This window comes from Delphinus delphis, chromosome 20, assembly GCF_949987515.2.
Source record: "Delphinus delphis chromosome 20, mDelDel1.2, whole genome shotgun sequence".
Classification (NCBI taxonomy): Eukaryota; Metazoa; Chordata; class Mammalia; order Artiodactyla; family Delphinidae; genus Delphinus; species Delphinus delphis.
This window is the reverse complement of record NC_082702.1, coordinates 56,176,576-56,192,734: the sequence shown is the minus strand read 5'-3', so window position 1 is coordinate 56,192,734 and position 16,159 is coordinate 56,176,576.

Genomic DNA, 16,159 nt, shown 5'->3' with positions numbered 1-16,159 from the left:
CCCTGTGTATCTGTGTCAGCGTCCAGCCTCTCCTGCATGTCAGCGGGCACTTACTGCAAACATGGGAGTGGAGTGGGGGAACAGAAATGAGAAACAAAGTCCTGGAAATGAAAAGAAGAAGACTTGTTTTCCCATGTTCTGTTCTGGGGTAGCCTTAGAATAGAGAAAAGCGAGATTCTTCATTGACTTTTATGCCTAGTCGGTGAATCATACACAAGCAGCAGTGTTCATTGGGCCATTTTTTTCATCAGGCTTTTCAAGGACCTATGAAAAGGTGTGGGACTGAAAAAGAAATTTTATTAGGCCCCAAATGCAAAAAAATACACTGCAAATCTGAAGTGAATAAATATTCAAAGAAAGATCCCTGAAATATAACATGTCAACGTCATAACTGTAATTTATTGATAAACATGTCATTGTATTTGAAAACCATGTGTGAGTTAGAAATCACTTGGTAAGAATTTCCTAATACCACGATTCAGGGCAGTCATGGCAATCATAAATTAAGTGAGTACCCCATTGCCAAATAATTTCCAGTGAAAACTATTTTTTTAAAGCTTAAATTCTTTAAGAGTATTTAGACAATGTGGGGGTATTTTGATATGTCTGTTATGATGGGGGATCAGCATCCTGAACTCAGAAGTTCTTACAACAGCCTGTATGTACGTTTATCCTCATCTCTTTCCACCTATGTGCCCCTTAAGCCTACCCAGATTTACTAACCTATAAACGCTGTCCACTGCACAATGATGTGTGATCAAATTTCCGCTCAACGCGCCACTTAAGTAAAAAGATAAGAGCAACAAGTATAGAGAAGTTGGTGGAAGGGTCCCAGCATATATTATTGGCAGTAGGTGTCACTATATACATGACAGGAACTGTTCACAGCACCCTGGCTTGCATTACAGCTGCTCCTGAAACCCTGTATTTTCAACGGGGTAATTCCTCGCTGCTGGGAACAACTGCTGACCTTATCTGCTTAGCTCTGCCCTTATGCAATGAGCACTTATCGAGCCACTACTGTGCGCTAGAGGCGGTGCCAAGGACAGGAAACGCAAACAACAAAGTACCCCTGGTCACTCCTTCCTCTTCAGTTACCTCCAGCATCTCCCACTCGTGGGAGAGCTCATCCTGATTTCCGCAGCAGCCGACTCACTCCCCTTCCTGCCTCCACCTCACGTCCCTGTTTATCCTACTCTTCGCTCCCCCAGCTTGAGCCTCTCCGTCGCACACTGGTTTCCCCGTGGCTGCCACGGCAGGTTCAGGTGCTCGTCCTGGCGTCTGAAAACCGTGCTCTCCCAGCCTTCTCTCTCCCCCATCGTCCAGCAGGAGCCCCTTCTGGAGACAGCAGCCCGTCACCACACTTAGAACAGCACGTTCCGGAGTCAGGCCCCTGTTCAAGTCTACGTGCCCTGACTCACTAAATGTGTGACCTTGAGCAAATGACTTAACCTTCCTAAGCCTCAGTTTCCTCATCCATGTAATGGGTGCTGATAATATTATGTTAAACGGTATGAAATCGCCAGTATTCAACTGTTTTTCCATCTACAGAAAGAATAGTTCCCTACGGGTCAACCTAATCATTCCTGCCTCTTAGGATTAGTGGGGACTGAGTGAGCTCTGTGGGTTGGGGCAGGTTGGCGACTAGGGAAGGGAACTGGTGAAAAGCTTTCCTAGGAGACGGTGTTTCCATTTTCGAGTCCCCACCTCTCCCTTCACACTTTCCAAGCCCAAGCATAGCAAGGGGGGTTCAGGAGAGCTCTGCAGCGTGTCTGCTGAGAGGACAGGTGTCAGCTCTCCTGAGAAAACCAAAGTCACCGACAGCAGGGCTCCGACTCCTGCCCTGGAAATCTACAGGACAACGGAGGCGCTTGGTGGTGGTACCAAGAACCCGTGTGCCCGTGTGCCCTCCTCCACATTCAAGCACCCTGAGATCACCTTAGGCACATATACTGTACACATCCCACCCGGACAAGCCAGGACACGCTCCCCACCTTAAGGTCGGCTGACCTTAACTCCATCGGCAACCGTGTTCCCCTTTGCCCCTGTAAGGTAACATCTTCCCGGGGCCCGCAGGTTAGGCTGTGGGTGTCTTTAGGGGCCACTGTCCTGCCTGCCACACCCTTAAGATCCACCTCAAGTCATCTTTCCTACCCCCGCCTTCACTGACCCTCATTTTCAAAACACCAGACTCCAGCCACACTGAAATCTTTCCAACATAATTTGGGACTTAATGTATGCCTTTGTGAACTATTTCACTGAACGCTTCTTTAGATGAAGGGTAAAATCCTATTCTGGTTCAGTACCCCTACTTAGCACAGCACTGAATTAGGGGTGCCTTACATAACAAGGGTACTTCATTGCAAGATCTCAGGCGGAGCAACAGAAGAGGGGCTGGAAGGACAGCTGTTCATCTCTGTGCTCCAATATATGAGTTGGGGGTCTGAGGTGGGGGTCTCCAAGAACACGTCCAAGTTCAGTGGGTCGCTAGGAGGACTCGGGGACTCAGCACAGAGCTGTCATCACAGCTGATCTATTACAGTGAGAGGATGCAGAGCACGATCAGCTCAGAGGCTGGGTAGGGGTTGGGGGGGTGAAGTCCGGGGGAACCAGCTCCAGCATCCTCTCTAGTGGGGTCGCACAGGACACGCTAAATTCCCCCAGCCGCGAGCTGTGACAGCACGTGTGCAGCGTCGTCCATCAGGGACGTGTTAGAGGTTCAGCGCCCAGGGTCTATACTGGGGGGCCGTTCACACGAGCACCCTCTGCCTGACGCGCACCCAAACCCCAGACTCGCAGGAGGACAGCAGGAGTCCGGCACCACCCCCCCTGTCTGTACACACAACTTAGGCACAGGGAGCCGCTCATCAGTCCTGGGAGGGGGGGACCCTCCCCAAATCCACCTTCCCAGACACTGGCTGAGGGCCAACCCTGGAAGGCGGCCCTTCTGGGGACCCCAGTCTCGAGCCTGCTGTGTTAACTCCTCTGCACATGTTCCTAGTTCTGGGGGGGCTTTTGACATGCAAAACCTGCTACACTCGTTGCAAAGGAGACCGTGGCTGTAGTCACCTACCATCAGGTGCATTTACCTGCCATTAACTAGGGTGGGCTGAGTTTTCTTGCGCTTCGCTAGGCTGGGGGCTCATAATTGAGGACAAAGGAGCCGCTGCAGGCCAGCTTTGGGAGGACGGTGGGAGGAAATCCGGATCAGGTGGGGTGCCGAGTCTTCCAGGGAGGGGTCTCTCTCCCCCTGGGAACGCCTTGTCCTCCCAGCCCCAGCATGCAGGCTCACTTCGTCAGATACCAAACATGCAGGAGTGGAAGCTCTTTTTCCTCTTTTGGGCTTTAACGTTCCCAATTTCATCTGCTCTCCGGATTGGCCACCCGTGCTCCGCAGTGCCTGCTGGCTCCCGCCTCTGTCAGCCACGTGGATCTCAAGAGGCCTCTGGTTTTCCCCTCTCCCCCAGTCTGACCCAGTGTCCTCCAAGTACAACTCGTAGGAAACGCAAATTGTGGAAATTCCTGCAGATTGCATACTTCCACAGAAGGCTAATAAAGGACGACCCTAATGGAATCGAGCCCCTTCGACATGTCGTGTTGACTCTAAATTGAAGTTTCCGCTTAAGACGGCGCCGGCGCGGCGAGACGAGACTACTGAGGCGGTCATTAACTGCAAGACGTGGCACTGACGCTGCAGCTGTGACCAGGCACAACTCAGAGAACCAGAGAGAGAGGCCCAAGAAACAGGGAGTAATGAGAGGTCTATCTGTCAGCAGATCACCGATCTGCACAGGTAAGAGAGGCTTTGAAGAATATCACTGCAATGGGGTCAGGGCAGCCGGTAAGTCAGAAATTCAGAGCAGATGAAACAGGACATCTGCGAAGAAATAAGCTCACAGTCAAGAATGTAACAGGGTTGGGGATGGCAGTGAGGTAGGCAACTGTTTCTTAAACAGGACAGAGAAATTACTAACCAGAAAAGAAAAGCTAGACAGACTGGACTTCATTAAATTAAGAGCTTGTGTTCATTAAAAGACAGCATGCAGAGTGCAGAGGCAAGCGAAAACCGGGAGGAGATGATGCCAACACACGTTTCCAAGGAAAAAACTTACACCCAGACATAAAAAGAAATCCTATGACTCAATAAGAAAAAAGATTCCATCCTAAATTCTCAGGCAGAGGTAGTTTACTGCATGGATCTTTGTAGATATTTTAAGTTAGCGCAATAGGAACTGTGGCTACTACAGGAATGCACTTTGCTCATATTCGAGTCGTGGCGATGTTTAATTATCCGCTTGGCTGTTATGGGAAAATTCTCAGCTGTAACTGGGGGTTGTTGCTGTAATAGTGTATTGCCCGTACACTTCTGTCTCCAGTGGGTTTTTATGTGCCAAGTTTTCATAGCCTTGAGCCTGGGCAAGTGCTTTAGGCTTTTTAAAAGAAACGTAATCGAACTGCACAAAGCTGACCAGTTTTTTGTGTTTTTAATTTATTTTATTTATTTTTGGCTGCGTTGGGTCTTCGTTGCTGTGCGCGGGCTTCCTCTAGTTGTGGTGAGCGGGTGCTGCTCTTCGTTGCGGTGCACGGGCTTCTCACTGAGGTGGCTTCTCTTGTTGCGGAGCACGGGCTCTAGGCGCGCAGGCTTCAGTAGTTGTGGTACGTGGGCTCAGTAGTTGTGGCTCGCAGGCTCTAGAGCTCAGGCTCAGTAGTTGTGGCACACGGGCTTAGTTGCTCCGCAGCATGTGGGATCCTCCCGGACCAGGACTCGAACCCGTGTCCCCAGCATTGGCAGGTGCATTCTTAACCACTGCACCACCAGGGAAGCCCCTAGAGCCGATCAGTTTTGAGAGATCATTAATGTCCTTGAAGTCATTTTTGTGGGTGCAAAACAAATGGTAAATTTGAATTGGTCCCTCTTATAAGAGTTTGCAATCAAGTCTGCTGAACTTACGAAGTTATGCCCTTGCCCTGATTTTATATACTCGTGTCTATCAATAAATATTGTGATACTTGAATTAAAAAAGAAAATAGGAAGACTGAACAGCCACTGCACTAACCAAATAGCCAAGAAGCACATGAAAAGATGATGAAGGACTTCCCTGATGGCGCAGTGGTTAAGAATCCACCTGCCAATGCAGGGGACACAGGTTCAATCCCTGGTCCGCGGAGATCCCACATGCCGCAGAGCAACTAAGCCCTTGCACCACATCTACTGAGCCTGTGCTCTAGAACTCGTGAGCCACAACTACTGAGCCCACGTGCCACAACTACTGAAGCCCACGCGCCTAGAGCCTGTGCTCCACGGCAAGAGAAGCCACTGCAATGAGAAGCCCGCGCCCCGCAACGAAGAGTAGCCCCCGCTTGACACAACTAGAGAAAGCCCGCACGCAGCAACAAAGACCCAATGCAGCCATAAATAAATAAAAGTTTTTTAAAAAAAGAAAAGAAAAGAAGGAGGCAGCAGGAATCCATGCGCTTACACCAAAACACAGAGGCGGGCACATCGAGGATGAGGAGAAAATTCTTCCTTGGTCCTTGACCCAAGACTAACTTTTTAACCTCACTGTTTAGAAAACGTACGCATGCAGGGTATGCTGAGTAATCAGGAGGGATGGAGAAGAGGAACCGTATGTCCTCTCTGAGGAAGCCTGGGGCCACTGAGTGGGGAAGATGGGACAGGTGCACAAATCACGATAATTCAAAGCAAAATATACTTGTGGTTAGAAGGCTCTGCGTGGGGCCAGCGAGGCGGGAATCCAGAGGGACAGAGAAGGACACACAGACGCAGTGCGCTTGGAGAGCACTGTAACCGAGCAGGACCCTCGGAGGCCGTCCCAGAATAGACCCCACCATGTCCTCCACCTGCCTTTGGTCTGTAGAAAACTTCAGTCAAAGGATACATTTAATCAGAGAAGTGAGAAAACGTAGAAAGAAAGGAAAACAGTCAAGCAAGAGAAAATAACAATACTTTAGCCATTAAACAAAGTCAAGGACCTTTAGCTCCTCCTCAAGAACTAGAGATGATACTCTGTGCCATGTCCTGGGAGCTGTTTGGCAGGTACTGAAACCTCCACCAAGTGGAAGAAGTTAACTGTGTGCCGCCCACGAGCACGTGGACCCCAGACCGGTTGCAACCAGCAGGTTGAGGAGTCTGACTCCCGATGACCTCACCACCAGCCAATCAGAAGAAGGTCCACGAGCTGACCACGCCCTCCTCCTTGACTCCTCACTACCCCCTCCAGGGCGGGACACAGTCTTGAGAGCGCTGGCCCGCTGCGGGCCCCCCTTTGCCTGGCAAATTTCTACTTCACCCAAACTCTGTCTCGTAGATTTGCTCCAGCACCGGTGCACAGAGGCCGAATTTCGGCAACATTGTCCACGAAGCTCCTCCCTAGGCTGCTTGCTGGAGCTTCCAGACCATCAGGCAGGGCGGGCGGCTGGCCAGCAGCATTCCACTCCGCCAAACAAACACAGAAACTAAGATGCAGCGAGGCAACGGGAGCCGAGGAGGAGGAAACGCAGGTTCTCCGGTGTGAAGGAAGCGGGGGCTTACCCCCTGCATGGAACTCACCACCACCAACCCTCCACTCCCAACCCGCCGGAACATGCAAGAAAGGCTTCGTGGGGGAAGCAGCATTTGCAATGGGTCTTAACGGTTGAGAAAGGCTTTTCACAGGTGGAGGAAGAAAAGACCAAAGCAGGAGAAAGACTCGTGCCAGGGACCCGTGGGCCATGTGGGCGGGCGGGGCGTGGAAAGCCTCATGTCCTTCTTGGAACCGAAGGTGCCTCCTGCGTAGAAGAGCAGTGTCACCACGAACACACTGAGCATGCCAGGGGACAGGCGTATCCCCACGGGCGGTGTCCACCTTAGAGCTAGGAGAGTAAGGGACGAGCTGGGGGGAGGGGGTGTGCTGGGCGGGCTCCTGAGCGGGGCTGGGACACAGACGAGGCGTCCCTTGGGAAGGTCCCCAGGCTCGATCACAGGGAGCCTCTGCGACACCTTCGTGGCGGGCTGTCGACAGTACAGAAGGACACACAGTGTCACTGAGAAAAGGTTTCATGGGCAGTGGGTCTCCCTGGCCATGGCCCTGGGGATCTCCAGGGTGGCAGCTCCCCTTCCTGGTCGCCCTTCCTCCCGCCGTGGCAGGTCTCCCAAACACAACAGACTCTGTGCAGCAAACAATAATCTTTCATATCCTCAATTTTTTTAAATGTGATTTTAATTCTGTGCCCCTTAATAAACACTACACAAATTCCACAGCAGAAAAAATTTAAAACGCTTTGCCTCTGCAGTAGCCAAGCATCCCAAATGCCACCTGGGTCAACCTTGTGAATGTGCTGAAATCCACTGCAGGGCACACTTGAAAACGGTGCATGTTTACGGCGTGTGCATTCTAACTCAATAAAAAGAAATGGGCTTCCCTGGTGGCCCAGTGGTCGCGAGTCTGCCTGCCAATGCAGGGGACACGGGTTCGAGCCCTGGTCTGGGGAGATCCCACATGCCGCGGAGCAACTGGGCCCATGAGCCACAACTACTGAGCCTGCGCGTCTGGAGCCTGTGCTCCGCAACAGGAGAGGCCGCGACGGTGAGAGGCCCGCGCACCGCGATGAAGAGGGGCCCCTGCTCGCCGCAACCAGAGAAAGCCCTCGCACAGAAACGAAGACCCAACGCAGCCAAATAAATAAATAAAACGAATTTATTAAAAAAAAAGATTGAAGAAAAACCAACATAAAGTAGTGGGCCTGGGAATGGAAGCGTTTCAAACTCAGTATGGTCGATTTCTAGCTACTGTGCTATTTCAGAAAAATTATAATGTTCAAACTAAAATCACCAAAATTTTACTTTGCCTAAGCTGTTGAATGACATGGTTTTCACCCAAGGTTTTCCACTTCTCTCTTCTGGTTTTGACTGGAGGAAATTTAAAAATTATGTCATCCCTAGGCATTGAAGTTGCCTGTCTGCCCACCACGTAGATATCATCAGGAGAGGATGACGAAGAAAAAAAGAGAAGAGAAAACGCCAGGGACCTCGGGACAGAGAGGGTGGGCAGACAGCCTCGAGGAGGTGACATTTAAGTTGGGACCCGAGAGCAGAGAAGTCGGGCGTCCCGGAGGCTGAAGTCAGGTGGGTGAAAGGTATTTGGAAACTACAAGACTTCCGGCCAGCTCCGACCCAGCAGAGGCTTCCAGTGTCTCGGGAGAAGTGGCAGGGAGTGTGGGTGTTGAACTTGAGACTGAGCTACATGAAATAGACGAGCCTGGAGCTGAGATGCGCTGTCCCAAGCACTGCGGGAGTTTCCTCCTGCCAAAAAAGCATTTAGTATGTTTCACGCTGTAGGATGTATGTGGGAGAGATTTTTGACTCATGTCCACTCAGTGCTTTCCCGATTAGATAATGTTTGAGAGTAAAAAAAAAAAAAAAGGTCAGTCCTCACCATAACTTAATCCTGTTCAGAAGCACTTTTGGGGGCGGGGGTGGGGGGAGGCGTTATTTTCAATTTGCAAGCCAAGAATACAAGCAAGTTACAGCGGCAAAAACCATGAAAAAGTGAGATTTGGACAGGAAAGCTCAGTAATCCTCTAGGAAGGTCACGAGGGTTCTTACCCTTTCAGTGTGCTGCGGGCTCCCTAGTGAGTTGAATGGTGATCCCGCCAAAGAGATATGGCCCCGGGCTAAGCCCCAGGACCTGGGAACGTGATCTTATTTGGAAAAGGGGTCTTTGTAGATGTAATTAAACTAAGGATCTCAAGGTGAGACAACCCTGGATTTAGAGTGTCCTTCTAAGAAGAGAGGACTCACCACTGCAGAGGGAAGCAGAGATGGCAGTGACAGCAGCCCCAAGCCAAGGACCACCCAGGGGTGAGGCAGCCACCAGAAAGAAAGCACAGAATCAATTCCCCTCCAGAGCCTGCGACACCCTGACTTCAGACTTGCGGCCTCCAGAGCTGTGAGCAAATACATTTCTGTTGTTTTAAGCCCCCCACTTTTTGGTGATTCATTAAGCGTCCACAGGAAACTGATACAGATTCCCTAGCGATCAAGAACGTTTCTGAGATGCGTATATAATGAAATGCACAGGATTGGGAAAAAAAAAAAAAAAAAACAGTTGTACTGACGTATGCGTCTCTCTCTCTGGTAACTGAAGACACCCCAGGAACCCGGATGACTAGACAAGTTCCATGTATCAGAATTCCTTAAGAAGAGCCACTGGCCCGGCAAGGGGCCACGTTGCATTCCGCCATGGAAACAGTGGGGTCCTGAGGCTTCCTCCCCAGGACACTCAGACTAAAATGTAATTCCAAACTTCAGTGCCAAGTGACTAAGGTGGAATGTGAAACCCTGAACAATGACTTCTAATAGGGATAAAGAAATACAAAACATTTCTGTTAAACATCTTCTATTTAACTTCCTGGTAAAAGACACTAGAGCACTGCGCCACCTTTATTTCAGGGAATGGGTACAAAGCTGGCTCTTCAAGGGGCCCAGGTGGCCTCCAACCCAGGATCCGCTCAAGTCCTAACTGTGCCTACAGTGAATCTATACAGCCTGCTGTGGGTCCGCACTCCTCGCCACGAAATGGGATCCAATCCTCATAACCGGGGGTGGGGGTGGGGGGAAGCATTGTGATGACCAGCCTCTCAACAAATACTGTTTTGCTTCCAAAATATTCAAGATAATATTCAAGTGACCCTAAAATCACCACTGCATTCAGAAACCCAAGAGGACTAAAAGTGTTACCATCAAATCACAGTGTCCCCTGGTCTGCATACTTAGCAGGAGGACTGGTCGCCCGTTGACCTTGGTCAAACACTTGGGAAGATCGTTAGTTCGGAGAAAAAGAGAGAATGTCCAGAAACAATCACCAGAGTCAGCACAAAATCAAACTCCAGAAGCCTCATCCCCTTCAGCACTTTCCCCTCCTCACCTCCAGAGAGCCACAGCCTCAAGGCACCCCATAACCCTTCCTGTGACATCCAGACCAGGTGGGCAGGAGAGCCTGCCACATACTGAGTGAGGCTCACTTGCAGTAATGGGGTGGACAGAACCCAAGAATGGCCCCCAATGTTTCCCACCCTAATCCCTGGAGCTATGAAGGTGATGAGATCTCACACCCTGATTATGTTATGTTACATGGCAGAAGGAATTTTACAGGTGTAATTAAGGAAATCGGTTGACCTTGAGTGAATCGAAAGGGAGATTATCTGGGTGAGTCTAATCTAATCACACGAGCCCTTAAAAAGCAGAGCGTTTTCTCCAGCTGGTAGCAGAAGGGGAAGTCAAAGGGTCAAAGCATGAGGGGGCCACACGGAAAGCATAAGAAGGGATGTGGGTGGTATCTGGGAGCAAAGACTGGTCCCGGCTGACATCCAGCAAGGAAACGGGGGCCCTCAGTCCTACAGCCGCAAGGACCCAAAGTCAGCCAACAGCCTGCGCGAGCTTAGAAGCACAGCTTTCCCTAGTCGAGCCTCCAGATGAGAACGCAGCCTCGCTGACACCCTGACTGCAGCCCGTGACACCCTGAGCAGAGAACCCAGTTGGGTCCATGTGGACTTCTGACCTACAGAACCAAGATGACAAATGGGTGTTGTTGAAAGTCACTAAGTTTCTGGCAACTTGTTATCCAGCAGTAGGAGACTGACACAAGTAACATTCCATCAAGCGTGCTAGCTGCTTGGCCAGCTGGAACTGGTCAATTCACACGGCAAGGGAGCAGCAAAGAGTCCACACAGCACCAGCTACCGCCAGGCCCTGTCCACTCCCATTTTGCCCAATAGGGCAGCCACTAGCTACATATGGACACTGAGCATTCGAAATGTGGCTGGTATGAACTGAGATGTAAAACACACTAGGGCTTCCCTGGTGGCGCAGTGGTTGAGAGTCCGCCTGCCGATGCAGGGGACACGGGTTCGTGCCCCGGTCTGGGAAGATCCCACATGCCGTGGAGCGGCTGGGCCCGTGAGCCATGGCTACTGAGCCTGCGCGTCCGGAGCCTGTGCTCCGCAACGGGAGAGGCCACAGCGGTGAGAGGCCCGCCTACCGCAAAAAAAATAAATAAATAAAAAATGAAACACACTAGATTTTGGAGATTCAGTACATGAAAAAAAGAATGTAAACTATTTCTTTAATACTTTTTATATTGATTGCATGTTGAATTGATAATATTAGGAATCTATTGGGATAAATGAACTATATTATTAACATTGATTTCACCTGTTTCTTTTTAGTTTTGGGGTTTTTTTTTTTTCTTTTTAGTTTTTAAATGTGACTTCGAGAAAATTTTAAATTAGGCCTAGGAATCACATTGTATTTCCACTGGACGGTGCTGATCTAGATATTATCTCCTGTAATCCTCCCAGCTCCCCTGTGAGGTGAGTGCTACACTGTGATTCAGAGGAAAAAACTGAGACTTTGCAGAATAAATTGTTCAATGTCAGAGGGTGAGGGAGTGAACCAGGGATGAGAACCGGGGTTATCAGAGCCCAAAGCCCATTCTCCCACAGCTTGGTGGGCTACTCTCTCAAACGACAACAAAAGTCTGCATTTTCAGCAGAGGCCACTAATGTCTTAAACCAAACAAGTGGCTACAGATGTGGACAAAACCATAAGCCGATCTATTTAGGGAAGTACTTTGGGGTGGAGGGAGAGCTTTCACCGCCATTCAGATTCTACTCTAGGAACGGACTCTGATAAGCCCAGGGAACTGGATCTTTGAAATGAGTAATGAAGCAGTCATTAGGGAAATTTAGGGGTTCTTGGTCTCCTTCTCCATGATATCCAAGGACATGTTATAAGAAAAAAAAAAGGTTAGGGAATTCCCTGGTAGCCCAGTGGTTAGGACTCTGCACTTTCACTGCCAAGGTTGTGGGTTCGACCCCTGGTCAGAGAACTAAGATCCCACAAGCCACATGGTGTAACCAAAAAAAATTTTTTTAATTAAAAAAAAAAGAAAGAAAAGAAATGTTGTTAAATGTCCATCGACAGATGAATGGATAAAGAAGATGTGGTACATATATACAATGGAATACTACTCAGCCATAAAAAAGAACAAAATAATGCCATTTGCAGCAACATGGATGCAACTAGAGATTATCATACTAAGTGAAGTAAGACAGAAAGAGAAAGACAAATATCATATGATACCACTTATATTTGGAATCTACAATATGACACAAATGAATCTATCTATGAAACAGGCTCACCAACATAGAGAAGAGAGTTGTGGTTGCCAAGGGGGAGGGGTGGGGGAGGGATGGAGTAGCAGTTTGGGATTAGTAGATGCAAACTATTATATATAGAATGGATAAACAACAAGGTCCTTCTTTAGAGCACAGGAAACTATATTCAATATCTTATGATAAACCATAATGGAAGAATATGAAAGAGAATATATATATATATAACTGAATCACTTTGCTGTACAGCAGAGATTAACACAACACTGTAAATCAGCTACACTTCAATTTAAAAAAAAGAACAAAAAGGTTATGATCCATACAACATGATCCATTTTTATAAATGCCTTTTATAAGCCTTAGCATTTGAACTACAAATAAAGAAGTTAAATGTACCAGTTATCTTTTTCTTTTTAATTTATTTATTTTTGGCTGCGTTGGGTCTTCGTTGCTGCACGTGGGCTTTCTCTAGTTGTGGTGAGCGGGGGCTACTCTTCGCTGCGGTGCACAGGCTCCTCATTGCGGTGGCTTCTCTTGTTGCGGAGCACAGGTTCTAGGTGCCCGGGCTTCAGGAGTTGTGGCTCGCGGGTTCTGGAGCTCAGGCTCAGCAGTTGTGGTACATGGGCTTAGTTGCTCCGCGGCATGTGGGATCTTCCCAGACCAGGGCTCGAACCCATGTCCCCTGCACTGGTAGGCAGATTCTTAACCACTGTGCCAACCAGGGAAGCCCATGCCAGTTATCTTGATGTAAGTTCTACCCAATATCCTTCCAATCGCCCAAAACAAAATTGCAGAGAAGCCTGCCCGTCAGGGGCATATGCTGCCTCTTCGTCCCATTATGGATACAGTCTAGGAACAGAAAGGGAAGCGGTGGGGTTTCCCTGGTGGCGCAGTGGTTGAGAGTCCGCCTGCCGATGCAGGGGACACGAGTTCATGCCCCGGTCCAGGAAGATCCCACATGCCACGGAGCGGCTGGGCCCGTGAGCCATGGCAGCTGAGCCTGTGCGTCCGGAGCCTGTGCTCTGCAACGGGAGAGGCCACAACAGTGAGAGGCCCGTGTACCGCAAAACACACACACACACACACACACACACACACACCAAAAAAAAAAAAAAAAAAAAAGAAAGGGAAGTGGTGGCCTGTGTCCCAGCAACATAATATAGAAAACCAGCAGGATGCAGTCCTTCCATCTCCCTAAAGGCCAGTCCCTCGAGGGATCGGGGGCCAGGGGTCACCCTTGACACCAGGAGAGACTGAGGGTTACTTCAGGAAGTGGTGATTTAAGGATGTGGCCCAGTCCCTCATAATCACCCACTGTTCATCCGTTTCCACTCTATCTACTGATCCCAAGACACTTGTCGTGTTTCACACTTCTAGTGTCCCATTTCAATTTATATTCAATTTGCACTCCTTCCTAGCAAATGTTGATCCATTTACAATTCAATGTTGCTGAGTTCCAAATTCCTCCCTTGGAAAGGCTGTTATTGTAATTGCCATGCCTATCATCAAGGAGGCAAAGATCTGCCAAACACACCACCTCCCAGAAGGCCTCCTGGGATTGTTCCTGGGGTGGAGGTCAGGGGAGGCGGGATGGTGTTGGTAGGGGGATCTCCAGGATCATGTTTTGAAATCCATTCTAGACTTGTTTTTGCTATTGACATGTGACACTCACTGTTACTTCTCAAAAAATCTTGCTCCAAAGATGCTGACCTCGCTAACATGGACTGTGGCCCCAGCAAGGAACTAGGGTCCTTCCTGCTCATCCCGGGATAGGCGGAGCGTGACCTGGGGGGAATGTGCTTCCTTCTGAGTCACAAGACCAAACTGGGGTGACTGTGGGTCGGGAAAGACAAACACCCCACTCAAGTCCCAAGGGTTTGACGAGCAGATTATCATTTTTCTTACACTGGAGATGAACTGAAATCCTTTGTTTTAAAAGTTATGTCTCTGCCTTTGAGCCTCTGTGTATTTTAATTTTTGTCAAGGGTTTTTACCTGCCAGCATCTCGTATGGCTAACTTTGGGTGCGTTAGCCTGAGTCCATCCTCTGCTTAAGATTACAAGCAGGGCGCTTGAATTCCCTAGACCCACTCCTCCCCCCACCTCCCCCGTGTGCTGCCTTTTAAAAATTGATTATCTGATGTGTACACACACGTTCACAGCAGCACAATTCATAATAACCAAAAGGCAGAAACAAGCCAAATTGTTCATCGACGGACAAAGGGATAAACAAATGTGGTCTGCGCATATAACTAAATATTTTTCAGCCTTAAAAAGGAAGGAAATTCTGACACACTACATCGTGGATGGACCATAAGTACATTACGCTAAATGAAAGAAACCAGACACAGAAGGACACACACGGTCTGATTTCACTTATATGAGGCATAAACGATAGGCAAATTCGTAGGGACAGAAAACAAAATAGTGCTTTCCAGGGGCTGGGGGAGGTGGAAGGGTGAGTCAGGGTTTAATGGGGGCAGAGTTTCAGCTGGAGAAGATGGAAAAGTTCTGGAGACGGATGGTGGGTGATGGCTGCACAACAGCGTGAATGTACTCGATGCCACTGAACTGTGCACTTGAAAGTAGGTAAAATGGCACGTTTTATGTTACGTATATTTTACCACAGTAAAAAAATTTTAACACTTTCGGCAACAGGAAAAGATGAATGAGATGCACTCTTTGAATGATAAATATTAACCTTATGACAATGAAAACTTCCCAATTCTGAAATGTTGAATCAGCCGCTAACCAAGGAATGTAGGATGGGGGAAAAAATCAAATTGCTATTTCCTTGAACATGTGTAGAAAAAAATTGGATGTTAATATATATATTTTGAATGTAAAAATATATTTTAAAATATGTGTAAAACATTTTTGAGGAGTTGAGAGAAAATATAAAGATCACTTTCCATGTAAGGCTGTAAACTGCTTGTTGACACTTTACTGACTCCTTTGTTTCCCTGATGTTCACTATTGATTTAATTTAGGGCAGCTCCCCACTCAAACTGGTTTTACGCTTTATAAAGATAAAAGATACTAGTAGGAAATTTCCACGCTCTAGAAAAGCATAAGGAAAAAAAATTTAAATTCCCTGAAACTAAATCACTCAGTATAAATACCATCAACATTTGGATAACACCTTTCCAAACCCCTTGCTATTCTAATGGTTGGAGGTAGGTAGATTAGCTGGACAGATTAGATTAGCTGGATAGATAAATGATTGATGGATGGATAGATAGATAGATTAGAAGGATAGATAAATGACTGATGGATGGCTAGATAGATTAGAAGGATAAATGGCTGATGCATGGATAGACAGATTAGAAGGATAGATAAATGACTGATGGATGGATGGATAGATTAGAAGGATAGATAAATGATTGATGGATAGATAGGTAGATAATGAATGGACAGATGATGGAGAGATAGCTAGATTAAATTTACACAAATACAATCATTATAGTTTCCCTTTTTTTACTCAGCAAAACATCGTATAGATCATTCCATGTTAAGGGATATATATATCTTCAGAATATATGATGATAAAAGAATTCATCCAGAAGACGTAACAATCCTAAATGTGGATGCACCTAAACACAGAGACTCAAAATACGTGAATAAATAACAATAGAAATGAAAGGAGAGAAGGCCAAGTTCTAAAATTATACTTTGGGGAATTCCCTGGTGGTCCAGTGGTTAGGACTTGGGGCTGTCACTGCCGGGGCCAGGGTTCGATCCCTGGTCAGGAAACTAAGGTCCCGCAAGCCATGGAGCATGGCAAAAAATAAAAATAAAAATTATACATAATGACATAAACACTCTCTCAGAAACTGATCAAATAAGTAGACAGAAAATCACCAAGAATACAGAAGACCTGAACAACACAGCAACCAACTTGACCCAATTAACACTTACAGAACAGCCAGCCAACAACAGGACAGTCTTCAAGACGGACCGTATCCTCAGCCACATAACAAACCTTA